Source organism: Mya arenaria, chromosome 8 (assembly GCF_026914265.1).
Source record: "Mya arenaria isolate MELC-2E11 chromosome 8, ASM2691426v1".
Taxonomy (NCBI): domain Eukaryota; kingdom Metazoa; phylum Mollusca; class Bivalvia; order Myida; family Myidae; genus Mya; species Mya arenaria.
In genome coordinates, this window is record NC_069129.1 from 42,199,312 (window position 1) to 42,208,928 (window position 9,617).

At 35.3% G+C, this 9,617-nt stretch overlaps 1 pseudogene; it reads right to left on the reverse strand.

Moving 5' to 3' along the window:
- Positions 1 to 4,348: 4,348 nt before the first annotated feature.
- Positions 4,349 to 9,358, reverse strand: LOC128244808 (uncharacterized; annotated as a pseudogene).
- Positions 9,359 to 9,617: the final 259 nt, after the last annotated feature.

A 9,617-nucleotide genomic window follows, 5' to 3' on the forward strand; every position in this document is an offset into this window, starting at 1 on the left:
TAGTAGCGTCTGTGATACATGCAAAAATTATATAATGGTTAATCAATAAAAAATAAATAATCTCGATGTTTACATCTGAAATGCACTAACACATCATGACAGTAAACTGGAGTCCGTTTTTAAATTCTCAGGCCAACGGCTCAACTTATCGCTCGACTGACATAAAACATAAAAGTTCTGGGGCCTTAGCATGGAAAACACCCTACGCATGTATGCCCTTCCCAAATCATGCCCGATCCTAGCAGCGTTAAGCTTTAAAGCGTTGTAGAACGTTTGATAAACAAGAGGGCCAAGATGACCCTATTTCGCCCACCTGATTAGACGAAGGGTAATTACGTTAGTGATCGGACAATATACAGGACGCCTCCTGCCCCCGAGTTAGTATTAAATCATATATTCCGTTGTTGTAATTTAAACAGACGTTTTGAAAGATGGACTACCATAATATAAAAATACAATGTTTATACAATACAATTAATGCAATGATTAAGCTCGCTTTCAGTAGCATCTAGTTGAAATACAAATAAATCTTGTTATCAATATATTTCTCGTAATGAGCGTTTAAAGGAACTAGACACCAGATGGTTCCAGTTATCGGCAAATACGGTATGTCTTCAAGACAATATATATGCAAAACGCTACAGAAACAAGCCTTGAATTATCAATGCGAGCTAGTATGAGGCCGACACTTTATTATTTTACATGATTAAAATAATATATCAGCTGAGTTTACGCTTTTAAAAATAGCGCATACTGGCGACCATATTTAAAGTGTGCATATTTGGCAAGTACAGATACCTATATTTATAAATTACTGGGATTTACGTGGCAGACACTCCAAGTCAATTTCCTATTAGAAAAAAGCGACGTGATACATATAAACTCGCTAGTAAGATTCAATGGTACAGAACAATATCAATTTTGTGGTTGTTTTTGATAATTTTCTTTTTTTTCTAACAATAGTATCATCTGGTGTCTCGTCCCTTGAACATTATACTTAAAACAAGTTCACTACGTATTGCTTCGTGAATAAGCAACCAAAGGGAACGGAGCGCAGCGATTTATTTTATCAACTTAGTGTAAGCACCTCCGAAATAACATTAGCTTTACAATTATGCTGTGTGCTTGTCAAAACGTTCTGCCAATCACTACATGACCCCCTAAGATGTTGTGACGTCATTTTAATCAAAGTTGACACTTAAATTGCGCCTTTGCACATGGAAACAATCATAGCAATTTACTTTGGCCCGGGGTTTTATATCATTGGATTCAATGGAGCGCCGTACCTAAATATGGCAAAACCAAAATAAAAAGGAATTTCGTAGTTTTTTTCTATTTTTTTTTCGCCGAGCGTTGCTCCAACGTAAAGAAAAAAATAATTAAAATTGGAGTTCTATAACCAACCTGTGTTCCTGTTGTCATGCTTTATCGTTTTTTTACTACAATACCAAGTAACCCTGTCGAAAATACGCGATTACAGTGTAGGTACCCGTAACCATAACGTCCTGTCAAAATTGAAAGTATTTAGGCAATGTCATACCCCTGATTTCTCGCGATTTCTGCAGCTATACAGAAACGTTTACTACAAATACGTTCCGATGTTAATGTTTTTATTTAAAACAAACCGTCGAGAACTTTTGGCGTGTAAATTGTGAAATGTTTGTAGATCTAGCATGTAGTTCGCGATTCGTTAAATGATTGCGCAATTTCCAGTCAAAATAAGGAGACAGATATTCATGGGTTGTATTTCAATGAAATGTCGCTGGTGTACGTCAGAAATTAACAAGGATGAACAGGATTACATCGCAAATAATGCATAGCTCTTGTTAAATACAAACTGAAAAAAAATATCGTGGCTATCAAGGTCAAAATGGATATTTTTTTCTAAATTTGACTCTGAGGAGAATTGAACACAAACTCTACTGCTTCGCGGTCACATATTGGGAGCAAAAAACACAATCCTATTGCTTGCGTAGTTATAAGAATTGGATTTTAAGTCATTTTGAAATACAGTACACTCAACGAGTTACACCAACTTTCCGTTTCCCTCCGCGGAATTTCGCTATCGCGGACAACACAATGATTTTATCGACTGTCCGCGTTCCTCGGAGTTTGAATTTAATGCCCTCGGAGGGTAATCAGTCGACCGAAGAATAACGAACGTGGCGATCCTCGGAGGGGTTAACCCCGCGAAACTCTGCGGACACTTGATAAGTATCTACGCTAAAGTTATTTATTTTTATTAAAATTTTCAACTGATTACGACGGCTCCAGTAAATTGCTATTATTCTTTTTCATTAATGATTCAATTATTATTATTCAAGACAATATTCAAATGATGTGACCGTAACATTAAAGTGTTTGTTTCTGATATGACAGAAACATAGGAACAATATATAATATTTGGCAGACAGTGCAAGAAGTCAAACTGATCGGTTGCTCATGTGTCAAAGGGCATTACAATAGTTTTAATAAGAAGGATCAATTCTAAAACCAGTATTTAGACCTTTCATTTTGAAATATATTACACTTGTCAAGTTTATTTTATTCTCCTAAATTTTCTTTGGTGAAGTACATACATGTAGTTTATGGATTTTGGCCGGTTATGCATCCGTATGCCCTGTCCAACTTTTTGAAGAGAGGAGGTGTGTCCATCAGGGCTAGGACTTTGGTTGGTCATATTTTCTATACGAAAACCACATTAAATGGTCACTGTCCTATTTGTTAAAGACAGAAATAACTACAATTAACATCATTCCCGTGTCCGAAACTTTGTTGGATTAATTCTCACTATTAATAAGAGATGATTATATTATGGGCAACAGGTCAATAACGACCATATCAACTTTTTATACAATGACATGTTTTATAAACTCTATAGGTTCATAATATATGCATCACATATGCATAGTGCATTGATGCATTTGAACAAATATACCCTTAACGATTAATTTAAGGAAGCAGTTGAACTGTGTTTTAGTCTTTGAAAGGATCTTCAGTTATGCTTTTGAAACTTAATGGTGATCTATCATCCTAAGTACAGCCTATGAATTGGCTGACACAAGTCAGGTGGGTTTTGACTTCATGATATGTAAGAAGATTTGAATAATAAAAAATCGAAGAAATATCGGTCTTACTTTTTATTAATTTCTCCTACTAGACCTGCATTTTTTATTTCTTTATATATATTCTCCTCCTTATATTTTTTAAAACATAATTTACACAAAGGAATCCTAGCTCGATATTCGATATTATATAGTGAATTTTCAATGTCGAGCAAGAATAACGAGCTGGACGGAATCCTATATCTGCATTCAGAACAAGAAAGTGGATTTTCAATGTCGACCCGTAATGTCGAGCTGGACGGAATCCAAGCTCGGCATTTGGTAATACACAGAAAAAAAAAATATCAAGCTGGAAGTAGACCTTGACACAATCCTAGCTCTACATTCGGTATAAAACAGTAACATTTTAATGTCGGGCTGGAATGACGATCTGGGTATCCTCGCTCGATTTTCGATATTTTATAAGGACTTTCAAGGTCAAGCTGGAATGTAGAGTTGCACACAATCATAGGTCGACATTCAAATATATGCAGTGAATGTCAATGTTGAGCTGAAATGTCGAGCTGGACGGAATCATGGCTAGACGTCGATGTAATATAGTTGATTTTCAATGTCGAGCAGGATTTTCGAGATGAAATTTCACTATAATTTTTTTTGAACGTCGTCCTACGATTGTGTCCAGCTTTACATTCCCATTAGACATTGTAATTTTACTGTATTCTACCGAATGTCGGACGAGATACGATTCATATGAGCTCGACATTCCATGTCACAAAAAATCACAATCAATTAATAAATGTCGACCTACGAATGTAAAACTCTTGGGCAATTATTAATTATAGAACATCTACCAAATGTTGACGCTTATGGCAGCACGAGAACAAGATCCTCAGAGAGAACACCCATGCTGCTCTCTTCTTTCATTTAAAAAGTGACAAAACTCAACCTGGTTTTCAATGCGCGTTTTGCCTCTGGTAACATGTGTTCTTAGTTCCATTCAATTGAATATCTTGAAGCCGTTTGGAGTTTATGACCAAGGATTACACTTCTGCATAACGACGACGATACCAAAGATATGACAATACCTCGGCATTATTATTTGGCAGACGAGAGTATTATGGACTCAACCTAGCTTTAAATGCGCGTATTGTCTCTGTTAACATGTGTTCTAAGTATCATTCATTTGAAAACCTTGAACGGTTTTGGAGTGAATGAACAAGGTTTACGTTTCTGCATGACGATGACGACGATACCAAAGCAAAGACAATACCTAAGCAATTTTATTTGACAGACGAGCTAAATATGGACAGGTCTGTTAGAAAAAGAGGGTATCAGCTAAATATCAAACTTACCACTGATACTACTGCACAAAATAATTCAATTATGGTAATTAAAGGTCAGTTAACAAATAAATATAAAAAAATATATATAAGTGTTTCATTATTTACTTGCAATAATTACTTGTTCAGTATGTAAAAAAACTTCATTGAACACAAGATCAGAACAGAACCAATATATAAATATGGAAATAATTTAACATGTTTGCGCTAGAATGATTGAATGTATACTATTGTAAAATAATTGGAAAGTAAAATGGTTTGTAACCCCATCTTATTTTGAAATGAATTAAACGGGTTCTATGAAACAAAGAACACAATTACAAACGGTAATGAATTCAACTATCATGCATGTTCGGTTATTCGTTTTGTAAACCAACAAGCAATACCTTTTCAAATGATACTAACATTAAACTGAGTCACCAGGCATCAACATTTAATGTTATCGCCAATGGATGCCAATATATCGATATAAATGACAATCTATTTTTATCAGATACGGATACCCTAATAACAATCTTCCCTGTACTTTTCAATCAAGGGTTCCACAGAAATGAAAGACGGGAGGTAAAAACTGTCATCATTCCCTTTACAAAAACTATGATAGCTTCTTGTGTCCACACCATGGTCGTCCACTTTCAAACCGTAAGCCCTGGACAGCAAGATCCCAAGCACCGACTGATCAAATCTGTGACAGTCAAAATAAACGTTGCCGTGTTTCCCGCAGTCTATATAATCACGGGCCAAATGATCAGATAGCATACACCCTAGCGTCAAAGCGCAAGACACCCAAGGCTTCATGAAATATTGCACAGTAGTTGGATTTGAGTATAACATCACAAAGCCGCCCTGAAATTCGTTTCTGTCCCTGAAAGTGCTCGGATTTTCTTCAAGAAATGTCTTTGTGTGGGTGCGCATGGCGATGGGACCAGTGTTTTTTTGTGACAATGACGCCTAGTCGTTTCGCATTCTCAAAAAAGGGACGGAGGTCTCTATCAGTGAAACGTACGGACGTGTCCATCCAAATAGAAAACGGATGCTCCCGTGCAACTTCCTGAAAATGTAAACATAGTAAGTTCATTCGTTTTGAGGTCAGGTAAAATATCAGCAAGTTTTGTCATGAATTATCGTCGTCATATTTAATGCATAATTGTACAGTTGAGCGTTCAGTGGAATGGTTGAGATATTCACACATTATAATGCCTAAAATAAACTTCATATGAATTGGTATGTTATGCCAAACGATTTAATGGCAGAATAAAGATTCCCTTCGGCAACTGTGGAAAGCTATAGGAGAAGAATGATTACACACGGTCGCCTTCAGCGCTAAAACGCAATGTTTTCCCCTTATAGTTTTGCTCCAAACTTTAATCATAGTCAAATATAAATGTTGTATGGCTTTTTTTTATTCAGAAATGATTTCAACCCCTCTAATTTGAAATTTAAGTGTTTTTTTATATGTTTTGATTGAACATGACATTTTAAATGGACCTAAATTTGATGTCCGCTTTAATTTATTTTCTATATAAAATATTACCAATTTTATCACATCATACATCCTATGTATGTATGTTGTCATTGTCACTGTACATTAGTCGAGGGTCAATTAAAATAAAGAATAAGCTGTTCACAACAATTTTTAGAGTTTTCACATACGAGTGTTAAACTTAAAGTGTTACATGAACGTGAAGCTATTATTTATTACCTGTAAAACTATTGGCTTCCATGTGTACCCGAAGATAATTTTTACGTGGTCGGGATAATGGTCAAAGTTGAATTCCCTTATCTCGCACTTGCAAAATGTTAATAACTGAAAATGAAAATGGTAAAAATACGTGTTTATAATAAAAACAATCGACACTCACATTTCGATAATATGTTGCAATCAGACTGAAGGTTATTCGTAGATCAGGCGAATAAGTTTGGTCACAACGCTCACGGAGAATTTAAATAAAATCATAAATATCTCAGAGATCAAAAATATTTGGCTTGACCAGAAGCCCGGTAGAGAATGAATTCCGTGAAAAATTATCGGCACTTATCTTAAAAGTGAGAAACGCGACATATTTTTTTAATTGTTTAACCGATTGAGTTTGGACTGAATTTTAAGGAAATGTATGGTTGTCACATACGTGAAACGCTAGAAGTATAATTATTTTTCAATCTGATGTATGCTACTGTTTGCAATGAAATAAATAGGGTAATTAATTAGTAGTCAAACCTTTATCCCCACTGACCTTTTGTCTGACTCCATTTGAAAGCCCTAGCCCATAAACAATCACTTTAACATCAGGGTACTGAGGGCGAACAACGTCATCGATATTTTTGAAAAGAAACTTGGATTCCAGGTAGTGATTGGACGAGAATGCAGTCACGAGTGCCGGGCTTACGATTTCATCTCCAGGGACAGGGCCAGAAGAATAACCCGGGGTTGTAGGTGGGAATAGCTCTGAAATAAATGATAAAATACGAAACATAATAAGAAAACGGCATATAATTGGCACCAGTCATCTCATTAAATATGGAAGATAAATAAGTTTGTAAGAAAACAGCTGTAAATTAAAATATATTTTTAAACTGTAAAGGAATTTGATCAATGTTACAATGTCAATGTTATCAAAGAGGATACATATAATATGAACTCGTGAGAAAACGACTTTATATTCAAAATATCAACAAGTTAAATTGCACAATTTTAAAAATCGAGTGTTAAAACAAAGGTATTTCAAGCGGATCCCAAGTTGTTCGTTTTTCTCTGAGATACGTCTTACAATTATAATAATCATGGGCCTTACAATACATAAGCGTACTGTCATTTGTAGCATTAGCTCTATACCTTTTAGTAATTTCCATGCTAGTATCTTGAAATGTTTGTATTTTTTTTAAATAACTACGGTCAAAGCATGACGACGACGTACGTCGAAAACACCAAGGCTTTATACAATACATACATCTATTTTTCGAAGAACGCAATCGATAAAATTATTCTTCAAGTTACATTGCTATATACCTGCTATGTAACGATCGACGCCAGGGAATCGGTATGACTCAATCTTTCGGAAGTTGTCAGCCTCTGGCTGCCGGAAGGTGGCGTTACACGGGCGACCGTCATCGAGGGGAATCTTAACCAGAAGGTTATCTGATGGAGAGAGTCAAGTCAAGTACAGACGAATTTGTATGTGACTCGTCTTGTGCAATCATATAATTAGAGAGGATTGCAAAACGCTTCTTGTACCAAACATGTCATGAACATGTATCTATACATAACATCTACTTTTGAGTGCTACGTTATCCAGCAGTGTGAATGTAAATGTTTACAGCGTGTAGTCGATATCCAATGCAAATGTGATCAACGTCATAACGCTATTAGTATGCTCGTTCAACGTGAACGGTAATGATCACGAGGAAAGCATTTATACGTGGGTCGGTCAGCCTGCTCGTTCAAGTGAGAAACAACAACAAGCGTTTAAGGTCAATTGGAAGTTCTATGGGTACAGATTGCTACTCGTATAAGTCACGGCTGTATTGCTAACCATTTTCGTCTTCGAATATCTACACGTACAGTGCAATCAGTCATTTTGGATACGCACATTTTAAAGCAATGCTTTCGGACGGTCAGACTAGTTACACATGTTGTCATTAGTTCAATGACTTTATACCTGAACGACTTTGGCAATTACGATTAAAATCTTACCTTTATCATCAAGAACGGATTCCGGCGATCGTATAACTGAAAAACAATAAATCTCAAACTGAATACAACGTATATATGTTCCAATATTCTGACAATAAACAACTAAAGATGTGAAGGCTTGATTGGACTAACAAAAGTAAACCTTCCTATGTTATGGCAATAAAACAACTAAAAAGTCATGGTTGGATTGGACTAACAACAAAAAACGTTCCTATAATATGGCAATGAAACAACTAAAGAAGTGAGGATTGGATTGGACTAACAACAAGTAACCTTCCTATAATATGGCAATAAAACAACTAAAGAAGTTAAAGCAAGATAAGGCTCTAACGAATATACATTTCCATATTTATGGCAACATTTAAGCAACTTCAGATTATAAGGCAAGATAATAAATTAACGCCTATCATTTTTCATATAACATATCTTTGCATATACGAGGAAATATATATTGCATACATACGAAGAAATGTATCTTTAAACCAAACAAAGTACAGAACTTAGAGATTGTTTTGTTTGGCCGCACTACACTTTATCAGCACTCTATCAGGCATAGTGAATCATATTGAACAATACTACCATACATTTACATGCACTTGTTATGTTACATCCTTTAATATTGTTAGCTGGTATAGTTGATCATTTACTTGTCACTATCTCTGGCTAACCTACACGCAGATTGTAAATCATTTCTGTTGTCCGTGAATGTTGGTACATTTAAAGCTTAATAAACGTTATGCTATGTAATGTTATGTTATGTCAATACCCAATTTTTTCATCATCCCTGACCACGTCGAAGTTGTCAGCTATGTATGGTTTTATAAATCAGATAGTTTACAAATATATGTACAGTTTACTTACCAAGGTATACAGTAACGGATAATATGAGAACAATCAATCCATATTTGACGACATTTTTAGCCACAAATCTTTGGTCCAACGACAACATCATCTTAAATCCACTTCCAGGGTTATGCCAAAATCCTTTAATCCACTTTAGAAGAAGTCCCTAGTATCCGATCTACGTTTAAAACATCCACCATTCCTATATATTTCCCTCAGAATTGTTAACCAATTCAACTTAATTTCATCTCCAATATGACACTGAAAATAGCCTAATCAATATCCAGCACTTGTGTGATCAATTATTAAAAACAATTTTCATGTTTGAAGCGTACTGGAGTTGAAACGGAATTAGGCGTGATCCAGTCATTGTGGTATTTCATTAAATCCCATACAATATATTCACTATTTCAGCAGTAATTCAGCTGTGCTTCTTCATTTGCCAACACTCTATAATGTATGCATTCTGACTTGACCCATGTTTAGCTGTTTCTTATCCAAGCTAGGTTTATACTACAATGGGTATAATCCTTTTTAATCCTTTAATATTTTTGATGGAAAATTGCACAACTTGTTATTAGTGGTTTAAAACGGACATATACCACTGCCCTATACTGTTGACCAATGATAAAATCTTGTATAGCATAGCGGAGATTATATTTGCTGCTTAATATTTGA